This window comes from Schistocerca americana, chromosome 9 (assembly GCF_021461395.2).
Source record: "Schistocerca americana isolate TAMUIC-IGC-003095 chromosome 9, iqSchAmer2.1, whole genome shotgun sequence".
NCBI lineage: Eukaryota > Metazoa > Arthropoda > Insecta > Orthoptera > Acrididae > Schistocerca > Schistocerca americana.
In genome coordinates, this window is record NC_060127.1 from 155304286 (window position 1) to 155328367 (window position 24082).

The following is a 24082-nucleotide window of genomic DNA, read 5'->3' on the forward strand; positions in this document are numbered from 1 at the left end:
TGAGGCCTTCGACTCGCCCTATCTTCGAACTGAAGCGGAACGACCACAAAATGCTAATCTTACATAATGCAGATGCCAGACAGGTTCACTGGGATAATACTTGGGAAGTGTAGTGCAGCCACGAAGTAGATAGCTTATAAAAGCCCTCCTTTGATCGATAAATGAATTCTGATAGTCTGGGGCTGCTCTTCATGCAACTTACAGCGACTGGCGGAAGAAACTGTCTCGTGCTTTTTTGGACAAAATTCCTGCTTCATGCTATTAACATAAATATTAAAAATGAATAGATTATTAATTAACGTAGAGCAAACAAAATATGTAGTCGGGATTTTTGTTGTTGTTGGGGTTTAAGGGCGCTCAACTACTGAGGTCATTAGCGCTCAGTCACAATTGTTAGAGCACATAGAATCTAGTAAAACTCAAGGGGAGGGGGGGACACCAGAAAGTCCTTACAAAGATGCAGATAAAATAAGTAAAAGAGTTAGATGTCTTTGGACAAGCCAAAGTTATAAAACGAAGAACACGAGCAGCTGCTCGAGCGTCATCAGCTAAAATATCCGGTAAAGTAGATGGCAGGGACAGGACAACACGAGATTGACTAAAGCGGGGACACGACAATAAAACATGGTGCACTGTTAATGCTTGACCACAAGGGCACTGCGGGGCTGGGTCACCGGAGAGCAGGTAGCGGTGGCTAAACCGGCAATGCCCAATCCGCAACCTGGTCAGAAGGACCTCTTCTCGCCGAGATGGTCGGGAGGAGGTTGTCCAAGCAGTTGGGAACGGTTTTACTGCCTGGAGCTTGTTTCCTTGAAGGGATGACGAAGTATCCCACCACAACGACAAGCCTCTTACAAACAACCCCACTAACGTCAGATGACGGGACACAATGGGAGGCTGGCCGAGGCAGGAGGACTGCAGCCTTGGCTGCAGCATCAGCAGCCTCATTCCCAGGCACTCCTACACGTCCGGGAACCCACAGAAAGCTGACAGGAGAGCCATCATCAGCGAAAGAATGGAGGGACTGCTGGATCCGTTGCACCAAGGGATGGACCGGATAGGGAGCTCCAAGGCTCTGAAGAGCACTGAGTGAATCAGAGCAGAGTACATACGATGAATGGCGGTGGCGGCGGGCATACTGAACGGCCTGATGGAGAGCAAAAAGCTCGGCCGTAAAGTTGGAACATTGGTCGAGGAACCGGTATTTAAAGGTGACGGCCCCGACGACAAAGTCACAGCCGACACCATTGTCAGTTTTGGAGCCATCGGTGTAAATAAAGGCGTGACTGGCAAGTCGCGCACGAAGTTCGACAAACCGTGAGCGATACACTGCAGCCGGAGTACCCTCCTTCGGGAGCGAGCTGAGGTCGAGATAAATATAAACTGGAGCCTGGAGCCAAGGTGGTATCGGGCTCTCACCCTCTCTGAAGGTGGTAGGGAGGGCAAAATCCAATTGTCGAAGCAGGCGACGGAAGCGGACTCCAGGGGGCAGCAGGGCAGACACACACAACCCGTACTGACGGTCGAGAGAATCTGCGAAGAAGGACTGGTAAGAGGGGTGGTCGGGCATTGATAACAGCCGGCAGGCATACCGACACAGCAGTACGTCGCGCCGGTAGGTCAATGGTAACTCGGCAGCTTCAGCATAAAGACTCTCGACGGGACTAGTGTAGAAGGCTCCGGTCGCAAGACGGAACCCCCGATGGTGGATGGAGTTGAGACGGCGTAAGAGGGATGGCCGAGCAGACGAGCAGACGAAGCTTCCATAATCCAGCTTCGATCGGACTATGGACTATGGACCGGTACAAGCGAAGCAGGACAGTGCGATCCGCTCCCCAAGATGAACCACTAATAACTCTGAGGACATTAAGGGAACGTGTACAACGGGCCGCCAAATAAGAGACGTGCGGAGACCAACACAGTCTGCTGTCGAGTGTGAGCCCTAGAAACTTAATTGTTTCCACGAATGAGAGAACAACGGGACCGAGATGTAAGGATGGCGGAAGGAACGCTTTATATCGCCGTTGATACAAACCGTCTTCTCTTCAGAGAACCGGAAGCCATTTGCCACGCTCCATGAGTATAGGCTGACAACGCTGAAGGCAGCGCTCCAGGAGGCATGTTCTCTGGGCACTACAGTAGATCGCGAAGTCATCGACAAAGAGAGACCCTGAGACATTAGGTGGAATGCAATCCATAATTGGATTGAACGCGATGGCAAAAAGGGCTACGCTCAAGACGGAGCCCTGAGGCACTCCGTTCTCCTGGAGGAAGACTTCTGACAATACGGAACCCACACGTACCCTAAACTTCCGATGTGTTAAAAAGGAATCAATAAAAAGGGGCAGGCGACCGCGTAGACCCCACCTGTGCATAGTGCGGAGGATACCTCCTCTCCAACAGGTATCATAAGCCTTCTCCAAGTCGAAGAACACGGCCACCGTTTGGCGCCTTCGCAATAAGTTGTTCATGATGAATGTCGACAAGGTCACAAGGTGGTCAACAGCGGAGCGGCGGCGACGAAAGCCGCATTGAACATTGTTAAGTAGCCGTCGAGATTCAAGAACCCAGACTAACCGAGCTTTAACCATGCGCTCCATCACCTTACAGATACGGCTTGTAAGAGAAATGGGGCGGTAACTAGAAGGAAGGTGTCTATCCTTCCCGGGTTTGGGTATAGGAACAACGACGGCGTCACGCCAACGCATGGGGACCTGACCTTCGGTACAGGCGCGATTGTAGATATGAAGAAGGAAGCGTTTGCCCGACGGAGAAAGGTGTGCCAGCATCTGAACGTAATGGCATCTGGCCTCGGAGCAGAGGACCGGGACAGTGCAAGCGCACGTTCGAGTTCCCGCATAGTAAAGGGGCATTATAAGGTTCCAGATTCAGCGAGTGGAAGGAAGGTCGCCGAGCCTCTTCTGCCTCTTTCCTGGGAAGGAAGGCAGGGTGGTAATGGGCGGAGCTTGAAACCTCCGCGAAAAAGCGGCCGAAGGCGTTGGAGACAGCCACAGGATCAACAAGGACCTCATTACCTGAGGTCAGGCCAGGTACCGAGGAGTGGGCCTTAATGCCCGACAGCCGGCGCAAGCCACCCCAAACGACAGAAGAGGGAGTAAAACTGTTAAAGGAGCTAGTGAAAGAGGCCCAACAAGTTTTTTTGCTGTCTTTGATGACTCTACGGCATTGCGCTCGGAGTCGTTTGTATCCAATACAATTCGCCAACGTATGATGGTGGCGAAAGGTGTGTAAAGCACGTCGTCGAGCACGGATAGCGTCTCTACAAGCCTCATTCCACCAGGGGACGGAAACGCGACGTGAAGAAGAGGTAGTATGAGGAATGGAACGTTCGGCAGCATTGATGGTAACAGCCGTGAGGTATTCGACCTGACTGTCACAACTGAGACAACCGTGGTCCAGAAAGGTCGCCAGGGAGGAGTGAAGTCCCCAGTCAGCTTTCGGTATGTTCCAGTTCGAAGGACGTGGGGATGGGGTGTGGTGCAGGAGACGAACGACACAGGGGAAGTGGTCGCTCGAATAGGTGTCAGAAAGGACATACCACTCGAACCGACGGGCAAGAGTGGTAGAACAGATAGAAAGGTCCAAGTGGGAGTAGTTATGAGTAGAGTCCGAGAGGAAAGTCGGGGCGCCAGTATTGAGGCAGACAAGATTGAGATGGTTGAAGACATCCGCCAAGAGGGAGCCTCTTTGACAGGATGCAGGAGAGCCCCAAAGGGGATGTTGGGCATTGAAGTCGCCAAACAATAAAAACGGCGGAGGAAGCTGAACAATCAGGTGCATCATGTCAGCCCGACTAACTGCGGATGACGATGGAGTGTAGACGGTACAGACTGAAAAAGGCAGAAAGAGTAATACGGACGGCTATTGCTTGGAGTGGGGTGGTCAATGGGATGGGATGGTAATAGACATCGTCCCGAACGAGCAACATGACCCCACAGGGGTGAGTCATACCGCTCCGAGGTATAGTGGGTAAAGGCAATACGGTCAGTTGGGGGCAACTTGGTTTCCTGGAGACCAAGGACGAGCGGACAGTGCAGGCGGAGCAGCAGTTGTAATTCCTCCCGATTAGATCGAATACCTCTTATGTTCCAATGTAACAAGGCCATCGCTAGTCAGAAAAAAGGGGGGAACGAGACGGGGGAAGAGCTGGTCACCTCAACGGCCGCGGAGGGCCAGGTTTCGAGGGAACAATGCTACAACCGGCGGGAGGCGGATCCTGTTCCATCGAGTCGCCGTCAGCTGCTGCCGCTGTCCCGGGTGTGTAGGGGGGGGGGGGGGGGGGGGGCAGCATCATTTGCCGACGAAAGGCCAGCTGAGCGCCTGGCAGCAGAAACTGAGGACGGCCGGGAGCAGCGACTCACGGATGGAGCGTCAGACGAAACGCGCCGGGGTGGAGAGGGGGATAGAGACTACTTCTTGGAAGTCCGAGGAGGCACAGGGATGGTGGGCTGTACCCGAAGAAGGTCCTCACGCGCGGGGTCCGTTTTGGAACGCCGGACCTCGGAAGCCGGGGTCCGGAACGTTTCCCCGATGGACGCCTGAGAAGAGGCGGCGGCGGGGGAGGAGGAGGAAGGGTGGCCCCTGGGGCAGAGGGGGCGGGGGCCGCGGGGGAGGAGGATTTGGAAGGGAGGGATTTGGGAGGCGGAGGCATAGACCCCGGATGGGGGGAGGAGGTGGAGGGGGGCAGGATAGGGGCGAGGATACTGTGGACACGACTGAGGCAAACGAAGTTGTCAACGTCACGGGATGGAGGCGGTCATACTTCTTCCTGGCCTCAGAATAAGAGACGATCCAAAGTTTTGAGTTCTTGAATCTTCTTGTCCTTCTGATACGCGGGGCAGTCTAAAGATCTAGGCGAGTGGATGCCAGGACAATTAACGCACCGAGGTGGTGGGGTGCATGTATGTTCCTCACGGAGAGGACGTCCACAATCGCCACAAAGGGGCTCAGCCTCACACTGTGACGACATGTGCCCAATGCGCAAACACCGAAAGCAGCGCATAGGAGGCGGGACGTAAGGTCGCACGCCGCACCGGTAGCACATCACCTTTACCTTTTCCGGGAGAACGTCCCCCTCGAAGGCGAGGATAAAGGCCCCGGTGTCGATGCGACGGTCTTTGGGGCCGCGCTGGACCCGCCGAACGAAATGCACGCCTCGGTGCTCCTGGTTGGCCCTGAGCTCCTCATCAGATTGTAGCAGGAGGTCCCGATGAAAAATAACCCCCTGCGCCCTATTCAGTGCCAGATGCGGGACAATGGACACTGGGATGTCCCCTAGTCGGTCGTACGCCTGGAGCGCCGCCGACTGTGTGGCGGAGGTGGTCTTTATAAGAACGGACCCCGAACGCATTTTGCTGAGAGCCTCGATTTCCTCGAAGATGTCCTCGATGTGCTGGACAAAGAACATGGGCTTGGAGGTGGCGAACGTCGCCCCCATCGGTCCGAGAACAGACCAAATAGCGGGGGAAGTACTTCGCCCCAAGCCGGCGGGCCTGTCCTTCCTCCCAGGGAGTGGCCAAGGGGGAAAGGGCAGGACAACCAGAACCAGAGACAGTACCTTTCTTTTTAAAAGACTCGGCCGCAGAGCGACCTGATACATGTTGACGTTTCATCTGCGAAACGTCCGCCCCGATACCACCCACTCCGACCAGGGGCTCTCCCCACGGGCGCCACCCAGCCTCAGCAAGGGCCACCTGGCAGGATGACCGTTGCCGGGAGTCCTGATGCCCCAAGGAGACGGGCACCTACTCCTTGGCCGACGTGGGGAGGGTGCAGCTCAGGTATCGGCAGGACGATCCCTGTGTTGTCAGGGGGCTACAACCTAGAGGGTACATGACGACCCCACCACAACGGGCTGGCTACCGTGCTGGATTTCGGGTGCCATGGAAAGTCCATCATGATCGTAGGTGCAGATGGGGACGCACTATGGGCGTAACGTGTACAACCCATCAGGCGTTTAGGCCCAAGTTGAGGAATAGTGGGTATGGTTACAACGCAATTACAATGCTGAGTGCCAAGGTCTTAGTGCACGGAAGACCAGTGGTACACCACGTAAGGCGTCCTTCCCCAAAAGGCTCGTACTTCTGTAGAATTTTGAAAATGGAGGTCAAACCCCAAGGGGGACCATCACATGGAAGGCCGAAACAGTTGAAACTCCTTTTAGTACGACAGGCAGGAATACCTCGGGCCTATTCTTACCCCGGACCCGCAGGGGGAGTAGTCGGGATGTAATGAAAACCGCTTATCTCAAAGATTGCGCGTGATTTCCCTCACTTAATATGACTGCCAAAAAATACTTTTTCTCTCCTCACCAGAGCGCAGAATATGGGTTATTATCTCTTACTGTATTGCTAATAGTTGAGATATGAGGTTTTCTAAATAATAATGTAATAAAAATAGTTTTTTGTTTCAGGATATTTTCATTCTAATCTGGCGCTATTGAAATTAACCATTTATTTTAGCGAAGCCGTAACGAGGTTTTCTTTGCCTACCATCGATATGGTGGTTTTCGACATACTAACGATTGCACAGTTTTATTTCTGTTTACATTTAACTCTGTCATTGTGACGCTGTACGAAAGTTGACTAACTGTATCGCTATATTTTGCTGTCAACTGTATGACGTCTTTTTACTGATAGCAGTGACGCAGGATCGCTGTATTTTATGATACCTGAAGATAGTCAGAATAAAAGTAAATAGTTATTTATTAACAGCTATTGACGGATTTGGAGTACAACTTTTATCATATGGAAATAGCTGCTCTAAAAACAACGAGTGTACTGTTAGGGCACGATAAGACCGAGAATAGTGCATTATTTATCCCGTCAAAACAACTTCGGAAAGAAGTTGGCAGCAGAACGCAGATAGGGAGAGAAAAAGTTGGGTAAACTTCACAAATCGCTCCAAGGGGTCGAATCCGTGAACCAGAAACATTAACATACCGTATATGATGCGGCGTATCTCCGGCCGTTGCGTCACGAGCTTTTTTTCTGGCAAACTCCATCTCGTTACAGTTTAGCGTCGAACGCGATAGCCTGGGGCCAAAATATGCTACAAAGGGGTCATCAACCGAGCGACCTCTGACGGTATTGCAAAGGGGCTTGGCAACATACTGATAACAACCTGGTATATAAAAAGCACTCTTTTCCGAGCTTATTTTCAGACTTATTTTTATTATTTTCGGTAGTCTGCTATCTACGAGTCATTATAAGCTTAGAACCATTATGATAATCGTTCAACAGTTGTTCTGCGTGTTCATGTTTTCGTTTGAACGAAGGCTTTATGTATCAATGCACTGTGTATCGTTCAACATAACACTTGACACTGCTTGTTTCTCGTCTCGGGATATCCCTAACGTACTGAAGGTGATTCGGTTTGCGCGTCTTCCGGTTGTATACCAATTACCTCTAATTTTTTTAACGTTCCGGTACCACGACATTCCTCTTTTACTATTTCAAATCGATACTGAAGATGCAATTCGCAAACTTGTAATCATCATGCTTATGAAGCCATAAAACGGAACAATGCGTTTGTGTACCTTGTAATTTTTTTTCTAATTTAAAATAAATTTGTAGTTTTGATTATGTAACGCATATCCCATTTATTATAAACAGGACCCAGCAGAATCCGAAACACGTTTCTCTCTCTAATTTGTCATTTTGCTAGTAAAGATTCTCAAATGGGTATAGACACACTATTTTATGGCAACTGTAAAATGAATTTTGATATTTGTGGAAAAGAACTTGGTTGGTGTGGAAAGCTAATGCCAATTTTGTGACTCTTGCCTATGACACTTCTTTAGCTTGGCCATTCGCTGTTACAAGTTCGTACAGTTGTTTGGAGCTACTCACTCGTTTCATTGATCCGTATCTCACATTTCATTTGATAGTATTACTCTTAATATCTATCATTAATTTTGTTTTCTCGTAAGGTGCCTGCAATCCTATCTGTTCAATTACTACTCTCAATACATTCATTTGTTCTGCTGCGTTTTTTATTATTATTATTATTATTATTATTATTTCTTTCCTTTCTCAGGCGTTATGTCTGGTCAAAAATGAAAAGTGACGCGGACATTGATCAAGCGTGACTTCCTTTTAACTGTAAGGTATATGTTACATTGCTTTTAGGAATCTCGGGGAGTTGAACATGTATCAATAATTACAGATTTCTGTAGTTGTATATTTAAGTTTGGATGTAGCTGTATTGCGTTGATGTACTGGTGGATATTGTGTGGTATGACTCCTGTAGTTTATAGTATAATTGGTATAATGTCAACTTTATCCTGATGCCACATGTCCTTGACTTCCTCAGCCAGTTGGATGTATTTTTCAATTTTTTCTCCCGTATATTTGTTGTATTGGGTATGGATATTTCGATTAGTTGTGTTAATTTCTTTTTATTGGTGAGTATGAAGTCAGGTTTGTTATGTGGTGGTGTTTTATCTGTTATAATGGTTCTGTTCCGGTATAATTTGTATTCATCATTCTCCAGTACATTTTGTGGTGCATACTTGCATGTGGGAACGTGTTGTTTTATAAGTTTATGTTGTAAGGCAAGCTGTTGATGTATTATTTTTGCTACATTGTCATGTCTTCTGGGGTATTCTGTATTTATTATTATTATTATGGTGGCAACAATTTCACAAGTAATAATTTGAACACACATCCAGAAACATCACTTCATGCTACAGAAGTCACAATATCGTGGCAAAATTCAATCTATTGGAACACAGAGATGGCTCGCTGATTTTGTTTTTAACCATACTGGCCACTTCTCCACGATTATTTCGTTGGACGGTTGGGAAACAGCAGGATTGTGTCTTAAAGCGATGCGCTGCTGAAAGCGTTGGGGTCCGTACTTTTGAATGTGACGGGCAGCCGCTATTAACGCGATAACAAAAGTGATAGCGCTGTTTGCTGCCGTCATATGCGAAGTGCGCGCAGTGCGACCGTAGGAGAATGACTTGGGTACAGCCGCGACTCGGCGAATGGCAGCTGACACACATCAAAGTTGGCTAGTAACAACAAAAGTGCATTATTTAACTACGTATCAAGGCGTCTTCGGGCGCATAACACTGTCGTATTTGTTTGCGGAGAGCAGAGTAATACAGGCTCTTAAATTTTGGTTATTTTTGTTGCTTGGAATCTCATGTCGTTGACGTCGATCAGTGATGGCAATTACTTTCAGAATAAGTAGCGAAGGAAGTCACCACAGCCTTTTGGAGGAAGCATCATTGCAATGTGATTTTGGAAAACGACGACAATTTACACATGCTGAGCATCGCAGTCTAAAGCTTCTGAGAAGAAGGGTTATACCATTCACACCCAGAACCATTATACAACTTCATTCATGCCAAACCGGTTTTGAGAATAGCCCATTTTGTCAAGTGAGTAGTGTAGGCGCAGGCAAAACAGTAGTCAAATACTGATTTATACTATTCTACAGAAGATAGTACCCCAAGCGAGATTATATATATTTTTTTTTCGACTTGTCACAAAGTTCGGCCATTTCGACGAAACCATGCAGTTGCGAACAAGAGTATTTCATATACAGGGTGTTACAAGAAGGTACGGCCAAACTTTCAGGAAACATTCCTCTCACACAAAGAAACAAAATATGTTATGTGGACATGTGTCCGGAAACGCTTCCTTTCCATGTTAGAGCGCATTGTATTACTTCTCTTCAAATCACATTAATCATGGAATGGAAACACACAGCAACAGAACGTTCCAGCGTGACTTCAAACACTTTGTTACAGGAAATGTTCAAAATGTCCTCCGTTAGCGAGGATACATGCATCCACCCTCCGTCGCATGGAATCCCTGATGCTCTGATGCAGCCCTGGAGGATGGCGTACTGTATCGCAGCCGTCCACAATACGAGCAGGAAGAGTCTCTACATTTGTTACCGGGGTTGCGTAGACAAGAGCTTTCAAATGCACCCATGAATGAAAGTCAAGAGGGTTGAGGTCAGGAGAGCGTGGAGGCCATGGAATTTGTCCGCCTCTACCAATCCATCGGTCACCGAATATGTTGTTGAGAAGCGTACGAACACTTCGACTGAAATGTGCAAGAGCTCCATCGTGCATGAACCACATGTTGTGTCGTACTTGTAAAGGCACATGTTCTAGCAGCACAGGTAGAGTATCCCGTATGAAATCATGATAACGTGCTCCATTGGGCGTAGGTGGAAGAACGAAAACTAAAATGAGCTCTAACATGGAAATTAAGCGTTTCCGGACACATGTCCACATAACATCTTTTCTTTATTTGTGTGTGATGAATGTTTCCTGAAAGTTTGGCCGTACCTTTTTGTAACACCCTGTATATTAACGCGGGAGGCGGAACGATCAGGACATATTTATAGCAATGGCAACCATTTCCAAGAGGGCACCGGTGTCGCGGAGGCAGATCCACGTAAAGTGTGGAGTGTGCATCGGAGAGAACCACTTCGCGTCAGTACGCTACAGCTCGTGGGACCTGTGATTCAATTTTGTTGGCATCAGTATTTTGAGGTCCTCAGTTGCAACAAGCAGTGTCTGCAGGCAGCCATTACAACGCTCCGTTCTCCGCGGCGTAAGAAAATCGTTTTAAAATTCATCTGCCACACAACTCACGTAAGCGATCATACGTACACGTACAGCATAGATCTCTGTTGTGTCTAAGCACGCCCAATTTGTTCTAAACTTAATTAAAATGCAGCTGGAGTTAATTCCTTTGAAAACTAGCTGTTAGGGAAACAGCTTGAAACATATGACGACATGTATTGAAACTACTGCACACATTAACGTACCTTTTTTCTTCATTCATTAGTAAAATGCCACGTGCGGTATACTAAAGTGCCACGTGCGGTATACTAAAGTGCCACGTGCGGTATACTAAAGTGCCACGTGCGGTATACTAAAGTGCCACGTGCGGTATACTAAAGTGCCACGTGCGGTATACTAAAGTGCCACGTGCGGTATACTAAAGTGCCACGTGCGGTATACTAAAGTGCCACGTGCGGTACCATATTCAAAACGTTTTCTATGGATGAGATTTATTGCAATTTTGTTTAACATTAAACTCTTAACAAGACCCATCCTTGATTCTTTAAAAAATCGAAATCCATGTAATGGAAGTATCTCCAAAACCATGTCTACAATGATATTAGTTTGTGGCTACAGGAAGTGGTACATACGGATACACCCTGCAAACTATTGCAAAATTTGACTTAGTAGTAAGTAACAATGTCATACCACATGCTGCAGTTTTACCGCGTGAGCGGCGATAAGCGTTTCTTCTTTCATCACTTTGTCGGGTTGTCTGCGAGAAAAATATCGGAAAAGTTTGAAATTGTGTGTGAAGGTTGTTGGAAGTCGGTAAGTGCTCTCATTCTACAATATCGGACAATATTTTCTGGGTGATTTGTAAGCAGTAGAGTTACCCTGCCTCTCAACACACTCAGTTTCTAGCAATAATATGTATCGTGTTATACCTTTACCATAACTAATAGCTCTTAATGAGTATATGATAGTTTTTATTAAATTCGTTCCATAGCCGTGTGTAATATTAAAATCAAATTTTTGTTCCCCCAGGATAGTAAGCGACAGTATCTCGACGTATTTCCGGGAAAGATTCCCACTTGAGAATGGAAAGCAATACACTTCGAGGAGAGGAAGTGGCAACACAGTGGGGACCGACGAAGAAAAAATAACTCCCTCCGGTGTATTGCTGACTGGGCAGTCCAAGCCATAGACTTACTAAATAAAAACTAGACCGCACATTGGCGCTAGTGACGCGTTCTCACATTGAACGTGATAGAAGCCGCCATTTGCAGGGAAACAGTGCGTAAACAGGGTTGGTTCGTGTGCTGCTTTTAATTGTAACAGTATAATGGAAGCAAAGACGAAGACGGAAACAATGTTACATTTCACAGGTCAGTCATTTCTGGTTGTTTGTTACTTAATATTACTTGTGTATAGTATTTTCATGGAGAAATAATACATCATGAGCGATTGTTTTTGTTTAGGTTTCCCCTTACAAACGATTTTGTAAATCGGAAGTGGATAGTTGCTACTCGGAGACAACTTCCAACCGACAACAAATCATTTGCTGTGCTCTCTCCATGTTTACGATATGTAAATAGACGTCAACTGAAGGACGATGCTATACCCACAGTATCTGGATTTCCAACTCATTTGAAAAAGGTATAGTGTCCTGAAATCGTGCAATATAGGCCTAGGTTAAATAGGGTGGAAATACTATCAGTGTGTATAATTTTGAACGTTATTTTTCCAGGTTACCAAGGCAATCAAATATATATTAAGTATGAATCAGAGGTAGGTCGAATAATTGCGTTTAGATACTTAACATGTGTTGCCAGGTGGTGATTATACTTCCGAAATTGTCAAATATTTGATCAAATGTTGCAAACTCAACCACTTTCAGAGGTGCTATCAGTGTTAAAAACTAATGTGGGAACGAAATTCCTACGGTCTTTAAAGTGATATGGGTTATTACAATTAATCATACCAAAATTCGAGTGTAGACAATACTGTCTAAAAAGTAAGCGTGCAGAATGTACACAGCAGTCGGCAAAAAGCAATCAGGACCTGACAGGAAAATTACGTGAATTAAATAATAATCGTACTGTCTGCTTCTATAAAACTTTCATATAATTATCTAATGCAAATAACTTTTGGTAAACTCGCTCCACCTTGACAGGAAAGAGCCTTACATTCTTGAATTTCGCGTCTCTATGCTACGTATTTCGGAAATTAGGAAACTTCATTCAAGTATACTTTTAAAATAGACTTGAATACTCAGCACTTTATTAAACAAACATGTGTTTAATTTGTGCTATAATTTGATCTTGTTGCGCCTCATATACGTCAAATCACAGCCCCAGTACTAGGATTCATCCCTGGAAATGGCGGCGATCAGCTGCTTCAATTGGGGGACAGTTGCCTCGCTTCCCCGCTACGGCATGGCAGGGGCTTGGTCCAAGCCCGCTGACGATCAAACACCATTACACTATTAGTGCGACTATACTAAGTTCGGGAAGGCAGACTACTACCATGATGTCTGCGAATCCACGGCACAAGGAACCAAATGGCGCAGAAGCCCCGAAAGTGGAGGCGGCTCATCACACGGGCGTAAATATAGCCAGTTGCGGCTGCTCGAAGCCGCCAGCGGCGCTGCGGCGTGTGAAGGTAACCCACTGCTCGTCTGAGCCTCGCGTCTTCCGGCGGCTGCCTGGCTGCACTAATAGCTTCCGGCTGCGCCAACGGCGGAACAAAACAAACCGGACACAACAGCACGGGACGACTCTTCTACTCCCAACACGAAATGCTGGAACAATGTATCACACTAACCACATCCAATACCACTCAACTCTGTTACAGTGCCCTTTACGAAATTTAGTTATTCCTCCGTCTTCTTCAGGCATTTTAAAGTGGACCCTTAAACGACTTGGGGAAGGATAAGCAAATCGCCCAAAGCAAAATTGGTAGCTTATCCTTCGCTACCATTCAACTCCAAAGTAAGTCCTAATGGAGGTGGTATGCTCTTGCACTCCTACTTTTGAACTGAGCAAATCATCGAGTTAAGGGGGCACTCCTCACTAACGTGGAGCCCTAACTGCAGCGCAGTTTGCCATGTGGCGCATTAACAAACATTGCCAGAGGTGAAGTAGTGGCAACTGGAACTACTACGGTTGAACCTCTGGCCCCTACAGGGTAGTTTTGTTCCACCAGCAGAATATTTGCCTGGTATTTCCGGGGTGAAATTTCGAATTTCGCTGAAGTAATTTTAGTTGCATGTGAGATCATGTTTTTTTTCCACCTCACTTGTTAGCGATTACCAGTAAACCTCCCATCCCAATTCTTTAAACAGCTGGTAAGGTTGTTCTTATCAGAATCGACAGCAGACCAACATCGACAAGAACAGCTGAGGTATACACGCTGATATCTCAAGGGCAGGATGAAGAGATACCAGTTTCTGAGCGTATTGAACGGGCAATTCAGTACCTAAACGGAAATGAAAATCTAGTAATCATGTGGTATTCGAATACGGTTGTAGCGGAAGGAGTAGAAGAAAAGATTATGGCAGAATATGGACTTAGTAACACAAACGAGAGGAGGAAGTTTGAGTTCTTCAGTAAATTTCAGCCATGTAGAGAACAACGTAGAATGCTTGATTACTTTACAAATGAGTTGTGTCAAATATTTGATGTTTAACGTAAACGAGAACAGTTAGGTGCTGTTATTCTCATGTGCTGGAAGAATATAGTCTGGATAACTTGCGCGCCTTGAGTTAAAAACGCTGCCTCGGGACATCGAGGGCCATTCAACTGCACTTACTGACGACATGTTTTATGCAACCCACACCGCCTTCAAAAACCACATGCAGGATTTTCATATTCTCTCCCTCGCTTCGCACTAACTACTAGTCTCACAGAAAGATTTGACAGTGCCTTTTCGTAAAAATTTAATGTAAAATTTTATACTGAGATAAATTTTTTGTGGAGCCCATTGTTTTAGAGCTATTCAAGAAAAACAGAGTCTCACGGTCACTTTTGTACGTTTTTCTTGAATAATTCGAAAACTACGGTCTGTAGTGAAACTACATCCCAGTAGAACACTTAACTACATTAAATTCTCTACGAAAACGTCCTGGTCATTTTTTCTGTAGGACTAACAGAATGCGTGTAGCGAGCGAGATTGTATGAAAATGTCGCGCGTGGTATTCACAGGTGTTGCGAGCTGCATAAGTCCGCTGGACAGGGGCACCTGAATCGCCGTGTATATATAGTTTCTGAAATTATTACTTTGACTTCTTATGTTAAGCCTTTACTGTTTATACCTATTGGCGAGCAGATTATAACAGCATTTAAAATTTTTGGAATTCGGCTAAGAACTATGAAACGGTGAAAATCAAATTTCTGTTTGCCCTTGAAAGCATTAGACTGGCAATGCTGCAAGCTGGAACGGTGCGCCGTAGACAGGGTAAGCCGTTTTCCGATACAGGTCCCAAATTCAAGTAGGACTGAGATCGAACAGGCCTGTAAGCTTCAAGCTCGTGCTCTAACAAATCAATTTTGTCCATGTAGAAATGTTCGGAAACTTTCTGGAAAGCCTATATGAACATGGATTACAAATTCTCTGAGTCCATTGCACTCCGTCGCACTCACAAGAATAAAACGTTAAACGGTTCTCAGGCGCGAGAAATCCACGGACAGTAACTAAGATTTTCAAAGCTTGTGAACACGCCGTGGGCAGCTACTATCAAGGAAGAAACATTACAACTTGATGCCCTTCAACTTTTCTTACACAAACCATTATTTCCTATACAGCACCTTACAATGATTAAGAACATTTGTGTCCGCTAAGGTCTACCTCAGCCGAATTTAGTATTGATTTTAAACAAACACCATTTACATATTTCCTCTTGTATCGCACAATGCGTTTTCACGATTGTAAGCGCAGAATTTTACATTAGCATTATACGTGATTCCTGCATGTATGTTGTTCTCGCCGTGCGGTAATCTTCTGCGGTTTTACCGCAATCACAAAATTTTGAAAACAAATCTTTTGTATTTCATAACGCGCTGATTTTACACAGGTGCGAACCATCACTCACACTGTTTTTTGATATCAAAATATGCTGCGAGGTTATGCAGACAGTACTGCTTCCCGAAGTGTATGGATACAGCCAGAGGAGATCAGTTTTTCGTGGATCACTTATTTACACGCAGTTATGGTTTGTAACAATCCTTCTACTTACATCATCGATTATACTTTCATTTTCTCCTGTACACTATTTTGTTACAAATACTGAGTGGTAAAAAGTATTTATGCATTGTCGACAGTTACTGTCTGTAGGAGAAAAGTGTGAAGAAATTAATCGACCCACTATCTACTTTCCTGTCATTGAAAAGTTTTTCTTCGTGGTTTTCTGGTGTACTAAGATTTCCAGCTCCTCGATTAAATCCATAGTACGTCGTTTCTGGAAATGATGGCGTAGTCTCTTAGAATTCCGATTTCTTTTGATGATATGGTGTTTTTCTATTGGCTGTAACTATTTTCAATGCGCTATTGCAATTTCGCTGTGTGTCATCGTCAAGCCCAAGGTTCGAAGTAATATCGTGACACCGAAATACTGTTGTAGGTGTATGGCACCTTTAGCAGTAGCACAGTCAATAGCTCTTATGTTACTCGTGGTATTCATAACGTGGCCAGCCTTACAAGGCTCTTTATACGTCTCAATACGACATCCTATCTTGTACTTGTACTTGGCAACGGCACATTGCCGGAACTGCTTAAGCACAGTAATAACAGTTCCAGCCAAAATCAAAAAACTACGTCATTTAAAGTACTGTAGACCCACAATGTTCGTCTCTGTAGCGGACGATAATAATAATAAAGCCAGTGGAGTTTTCATCTATGTGACATAAGCACGGGACTGCTGATGAAAAACACAAACTGTGATTCATGCGGAGGACGCGAGTCCCACTCCCGGTAATGCCAGGGATTTTCCTTGGTGGAAGGACTGATAGGCGTGCACTCAGCCTCGTGATGCCGACTGAGGGGCTACTTGACCGCGCAGTCGAGGCTCCAAGGATCCTATGCCTCTCCATACGGCACTGAAATACAACCATGTTGCAAAAGATGACACAGCGACCGGCCGACATCGCGTCGTCTTCAGGACCCGATTGGGTCCTTGAAATTATCTGAACTCGATATCCCTGATAAATGCCCATTTCCCAGACACCCTATTAGTAGCCTCCGAGTACCTAACAAAACGCAGTGAGAAGCCAAATGTGCATATTATATTGGGCAAGTGAAGACAACGTCGAAAAACGGGAAACCTCTCTTGGCGACCTCATTTTGTGATTACTTTCGCTGCGCAATTGAGCTAACACGGTCCTCAAATATTTGCCCGTTCCGAGTTGCCTCCGAGCAGACAGCAGGTCGCAATTGACGCTGTACGAGAGAGAGAGAGAGAGAGAGAGAGAGAGAGAGAGAGAGAGAGAGTAGCAATTTTCTCCAGCGGCAACTCAGGCAGGCGGTCAGCGTGCCGCGGCGCTATGCGCTCCAGCAGCTTCCAGCGGCCTTGACTGGAGACCAACTGGCCTCGCGGCTGCGGGCAGCCAACCACCTGCGAGCCCGGAAAACAAGCGCCGGCAGCTCCACGCAGCCAGCCAGGCGTGATGGGGAACGGACGGACAAAGAGCGCAGAGTCGAGCAGCCGGCCTTGGCTGCGCACTTACTGCGCGATTAAGCTCTTTGGAAACGCGCCAGGCAGAGCGAAGCGAGCGCGCGCTTTCCGAGGTTCCGCGACTCCACGCGACGTTCAAAATACACAACACCGCCGATTATCCAGTTCCTGGATTACCCGTGCACGGTTCGGTGCTTCGCGAAAAAATAAAAATACTAAGGTTTAAGTAGTCATAGCGCTAACCAACATCTCCATCTGCATACTCGAACGCATCAGGCAACAAAGAATTCTCGAGTAGGTGGTTCCCAAACGGCGGTCAACCTCGGACCAGATGTTTGAATACGGCCGTTGAAAATCTCTACGTAGATTTCAAGAGGGCTTACGATAGTATCCGTAGACAGTCATGACAGTTTGGCGTACCAAGCAAACTGGTTCGAGTTTAAGAGATATGCTTTAATGACAAGAAAGCCAATGTTAGGCTAGGCTACAGCCTATCATCAAGTTTCTGGATTATCACGTATCCTTTTCAATTTGGCACTAGAGGCGGTAATGCGGGAATTCAATAATCCGAACTTGCGTTCAAATAAATGAAAATATTACCTATCTCGCCTATGCAGGCTACAATGACCTAATAGCGTACACACAAATTAAGTATACCGACCCTGGAATTAGGGCCATCTAGGTTCAAGCTACAAATTAGTAACGAAAAAACTGAGTACAACATAACCGGAACTAAGTATAAGAAGGGGTTCAAATACATTGGATCAAGTTTTATTGAAGCAACAACAACAGAGGTTGAGGGAAGGCAGCTGGCGGGTAACAGATACTACTCTATGTAATCTGCACTAGAATCTAGGAACTTATCTCAACAACTTGGTTCAAATGGCTCTGAGCACTACGCGACTTAACTTCTGAGGTCATCAGTCGCCTAGAACTTAGAACTAATTAAACCTAACTAAACTAAGGACATCACACACATCCATGCCCGAGGCAGGATTCGAACCTGCGACCGTAGCGGTCGCGCGGTTCCAGACTGTAGCGCCTAGAACCGCTCGGCCACTCCGGCCGGCGCGGATATAGTGAATGAAGTGTGCTCAGTAAAGGAAGCGAGCAAACACGAGGCGATCCAGGAACCCGCTGTCAGGCATATTGAGCAAAGGAAATGTGTTAAATCTGTTATAAAGAGTATCCGGGACCAAAGCCATAATCGGTAAAATTGGACTATAGAAGTAAGTGATACGAAGTACAGTGCGTTCTAGGTTGGCACTTTCCGGCGAGTAACGCCATTACGAAATGAAGTAGGCTTTCAAACTTGTCACATACCCTATTTTCTTAATGCAGTTAATAGATTCGGGCAAATACTATTTTGGGCTAACCGTGCGGTCTCTCGTCTGCATTAAAGCGGGTCATCACAAACTTGCTACAATGGCTGAAGTATACCTGTGGCGTGCGGAATATCTGTCTCGTAAGCTGTAACTTCCAGTTAACGGAATGGAGGAAAGGATAGTATATCGGCAACAAGCCGCTATCCAACCAACAGGGATTATGAGGGAACATTAACGATAATCATTGGAGAAATGTGACGTCTCCCTACGAAACCTTGTTGGGGTACTCGTGGTAACCTAGTCCTATGACTTACAACTTAACCATACATAACTTTGGGGTGGGCAGGGCCACACATTTTAAAAATTCCACGTTAGAAATAGTTTTCTTGCACCATGTGTAACTACACAAGCAAACAGAAAAAATACATTATTTCGGATAGCCGACAGGAGACGCCTTACAAATAAAAGGCGTCTGGGACAATAAATATCATTGCAGCACGAAAAAGAAATCTGGTTTCCATAAGAATATTTATGAATCTGCTGCCCCACGAACCTGTTGGGTGAATTCAGATAACCGGTATTCTTGTAACGCTGTGGGAAAGTTTTTCTGCCTTTACTGCGTTCCTCTTTTAGGGTCCATCAGAGTAAGAGATGAAAGATTTGGATGGACGAGGACGCACGCAGTCTCTCCACAGGCGAATGGAATAGTACATGCAGCTTCCATGGTAAAGGATGATTGGTAACGCTCTGGTAAACAATATGGCCTAGCAGTTTCTCGTGTTTCAACACAAACCCTAAGACGCGCCCTAGTTACAACAGCCCTGCCACTAGCTTAACCACTACACCGATTGTCAGGCTGTTGTGAGCCTTCAAGTTTTTGTCCATGCACCAGAAAGTTCTGCCACGCCATCAGATGACTGACAGCACATTTAGAGTGATTCCTGCGTCCTTGTAACGTGCTTGGATTATTTTACTCTGAAACAGATAGCGTGTTCGCCAGTTAACACTGTTCTGTGAAAAACGAAGACATGGGCGAAAACATTTTTCCTCGCACAGCAAGGGGTGGCTGATGTTGGACCGCCATTTATACTTATGGGTTTTTGAGTGTATATGTAGATGTCAAAATTTGACGAACGAAAAACCTTGTTTGAAGTGGGTATTTTCTGTCGCCTTGAATGGCGTGCTCCATCAGGTAATCACAATATATATCAAAAATTGTTTCAGGAAGGAAGAGATATCAAAGAAGCAATTACTTACAAATCTAAGCCAATCGAAGGAAAACCAGTATTCCTTCAAGAATATTCTGGACTGGAGACGCGTTCGGCAATGTGGGACGGAATGCGATAACCACAATCCTAAGAAAGGTTGGATGTAACGTACAGAGACAGCTGAACGGTATACAACTACATAAGATGAATACGAGGAATTTAAGAGGTCATGGTTCATGTTAGGTGGTGTCCCGGCTCTTCACTGAAATTCCACAAGTACTTTAAAGGCGCAGTGAAACAAATGAAAGAAAATTTTAGGAAGACACATGGAAACGACTGAGGTATTCGAAGACTGGGAGAAACGAGAATACAAATGCTAAGTCATTTTTTCCGTCTTCTGTAGTTCCCTTAGTTACTTCAAAATTTGTGGAGGTATCTTCCGTCTTTGCAACTAAACGAGGATCAGTTTCCTTTTGGCCATACGCGTTTCGCTTTTCCTGTTTATGAAGTAACTTCAGTTACCTTTAATACAGGTTTGTGCGTATACAAATACGTTCTATGCTACGTTTTCTCTATTCTCACGTTAGAAGCAAATTCTGCAGCAAATGTCGTGGGGTTAAATTATAGTTTAGTGTTAGGATTTCCCATGTTCCTAATAATGTGTGTGGTCCCCATACTCCAAATGGCCAATGATATTGCTTCATAAATAAAAGAAGCGAAACGAATACGGCAAAAAAAAACAAACTGCCTTTCGACAAACCTGCCTCGGGCTCTTCGGCCGACGTTCGTCTGATGATTTTACTGACGTTTCGCCAGCACCACCACCGTCAATGGAGGGTGAAGCTTTGACAATGCCAGCCACTGGTGCTGGCGAAACGTCAGTAAAATCATCAGACGAACGTCGGTCGAAGAGCCCGAGGCAGAAGCCAGTGGGCAGTTTGTCAACAAGTGGCCACGAAACCCTTTCCAATTTTCTAAACGGCCTTTCATTTAATCGTAACGACGGAACATGCCACCATGAACAAATGCTAAGGTCCGTAGACGATATACATCTGAACTTACATCTGTTTGATGTAATGGACGTCACACTTAGCATGAATTATTATTTAACGATAAATAGCTGAAAGCCGAAGGTAGGAATGGGAACAACGGCTGCATTAGCCGTGATATTCGGAACGACGAACGTGCAAAACGTGAAACATTTCTGCCACGTAAAAAGTGGACTGACAAGCGATGGACGTTGTCTTCAATTACATATGTGGTACCAGATTTTGATGTGGAACGGGCGAAGTTTCTGACAGTGGACGTCTGTCGTACTGCACGGAAATGAATCGGAAACCATCCAAAACGCCTCTGAGAAGGAACTCTAAGCGTATATCGTATTGCGCTGTCTATGTCAGTAAACGCCTAACCCGGTACACGGCTGATGGCGAGCGGCACGAATTTCAGGCTGCCATCCAACGGCATCCAGGCCAAGAGGAAAATCATTTTCGATATCTCTTAATTACTTGCCGAATTAAATTTTAAATGCTGTCGTAATCTACACATAAAGGGGTATAACCTGAGAATGGTTTGAACACAGTAAGTGAAGGACTTCGGAAATTAAGAAACAATGTGTTATTTCGTTAGGCAACGCAACTCACCACACGCCCAAGTTACCTAGACTACGTTCATCTTTTGTTTGATCATGAGAGCAAGTAACGCAATTTCCCACGAACTTCTAAGCAATTTTGGTTTTCTCTCTACCATTAGTCTGCGTGTCACTGCTCCGAAAGTGCTACAACCAATGAACCAAATAATTAGGTTTGTCTTCAAGTACGGAGGTTTTACACAATTTACGTTATATACTTAATACCAACTAATATGTAAAGTAATCAGACGTTGAAGCTGTTTTCCACATCGCAGTTCGATCCTGTTAATCGCGATTCGTATGGAGGTGGGTAGGCGAGTGGATTCCAGGCGAATACTGATAATCGCGTAAGTACAACACGAAAAAGAATAGACCAGGAAGTAAGTCTGTGCAAGACGTTGACCAGAAAAGACGCACTTGAGTGGGCGATCTGCTACGGTAACTACAAATAGTTACTTTGGCGCTGGAGGCAGCAGTGCCGGGGAAAAAAATAGTAGGAGCCGACACAGAATATGCAGATTCCGTTATTACGTGGAGATGGAAACAAGACAAGATAGGAGAAGATGGATAACATCGAACAGTGGACTGTAGGAGGATACAAGATGACTTCGACAGGATTTGTGATTGGTGTAAAGAATGCCAGCTAACTCTAAATGCAGATAAATGTAAATTAATGCAGATGAATAGGAAAAAGAATCATGTAATGTTTGAATACTCCATTTGCGGTGTAGCGCTTGACACAGTCACGTCGATTAAATATTTGGGCGTATCATTGCAGAGCGATATGAAGTGGGACAAGCATGTAATGGCAGTTGTGGGGAAGGCGGATAGTCGTCTTAGGTTCATTGGTAGAATTTTGGGACGATATGGTTCATCTGTAAAGGAGACCGCTTATGAAACACTAACACGACCTATTCTTGAGTACTGCTCGAGCGTTTGGGATCCCTATCAGGTTGGATTGAGGGAGGACATAGAAGCAATTCAGAGGCGGGCTGCTAGATTTGTTACTGGTAGGTTTGATCATCACGCGAGTGTTACGGAAATGCTTCAGGAACACGAGTGGGAGTCTCTAGAGGAAAGGAGGCGTTCTTTTCGTGAATCGCTACTGAGGAAATTTAGAGAAGCAGAATTTGAGGCTGACTGCAGGACAATTTTACTGCCGCCAACTTACATTTCGCGGAAAGACCACAAAAGATAAGAGAGATTAGGGCTCGTACAGGAGGCATATAGGCAGTCATTTTTCCCTTGTTCTGTTTGGGAGTGGAACAGGGAGAGAAGATGCTTGTGGTACGAGGTACCTTCCGCCACGCACCGTATGGCGGATTGCGGAGTACGTATGTATGTAGATGGACGAAGTACACCCGTTCCTATAGTTTACTTTTTGCATATGATAAAGGCTCCCCCAATGGGCCAAGGCCGGGGAGCGCTGAGCCGCGTGTCGACGCTGGGTCCCCTTCTGCCCGAGCTGCCACCTGTTGAGCCAAACATTCCCACGCTGAGGGGGAGCAGCCGCAGCGTTGCCAGCCCTGCGCCCTCGCGTGTTTACGTCGCCTCCCGCCTCTCCTCTCCGTGCGTGCGTGCGTGCGTGCGTGGGCGTGTTTATAAGTGGAAGAATGTGCGGCCTCCCAGAGACGACCACTCGCTTTTATACCATCTCTCCACAGGCGCTGCCACCGGCTATGTGCAGACTCGATCGTAACCGAACGGGATTGCTGCGTGAACGGGGTCACCAATTTTTATGAAATCACCTTGCTGGATAGACTCGTCTGGCTATACGAGGTGCATTCAAGTTGTAAGGCCTCCGATTTTTTTTCTAATTAAGTACTCTCCCGAAATCGATGAAACTGGCGATACTTCTCGACTTAATCGCCCTGCAGACGTACACATTTTTCACAACGAGACGCAATGATTCCATGGCAGCATCGAAGGCTTCTTTAGGAGTCTGTTTTGACCACTGCAATAGCAGCACGGCTGGTGAATGTGCGGCCACGAAGAGTGTCTTTCATTGTTTGAAAAAGCCAAAAGTCACTAGGAGCCAGGTCAGGTGAGTAGGGAGCATGAGGAATCACTTCCAAGTTATTATCACGAAGAAACTGTTGCGTAACGTTAGCTCGATGTGAGGGTGCGTTGTCATGGTGAAACAGCACACGCGCAGCCCTTCCGGACGTTTTTGTTGCAGTGCAGGAAGGAATTTGTTCTTCAAAACATTTTCGTAGGATGCACCTGTTACCGTAGTGCCCTTTGGAACACAATGGGTAAGGATTACGCCCTCGCTGTCCCAGAACATGGACAGCGTTTTTTCAGCACTGGCGGTTACCCGAAATTTTTTTGGTAACTTGTGAACTTCCATGTTTTTAGCTATAGGAATAAATCTTAGAGTTTCCAAAGAAAGTGAGGTTGTGGAGAAGACAAAAGATTCCAGACTGAGATTTCCACTCTGCAGCGGAGTGTGCGCTGATATGAAACTTCCTGGCAGATTAAAACTGTGTGCCGGACCGAGACTCGAACTAGGGACCTTTGCCTTTAGCAGGCAAGTGCACATTCCGCTGCAGAGTGAAAATCTCATTCTGGAAACACCCCGCAGGCTGTGGCTAAGCCATGTCTCCGCAATATCATTTCTTTCACGAGTGCTAGTTCTGCAAGGTTCGCAGTTGAGCTTCTGTGAAGTTTGGAAGGTAGGAGACGAGGTACCGGCAG

At 46.0% G+C, this 24082-nt stretch overlaps 1 protein-coding gene across 1 annotated transcript in view; it reads right to left on the reverse strand.

Moving 5' to 3' along the window:
• The window catches only part of LOC124551158 (mRNA decay activator protein ZFP36L1), a 177799-nt gene that overhangs the window by 91450 nt on the left and 62267 nt on the right, over positions 1-24082 (reverse strand). The window lies entirely within an intron of this gene.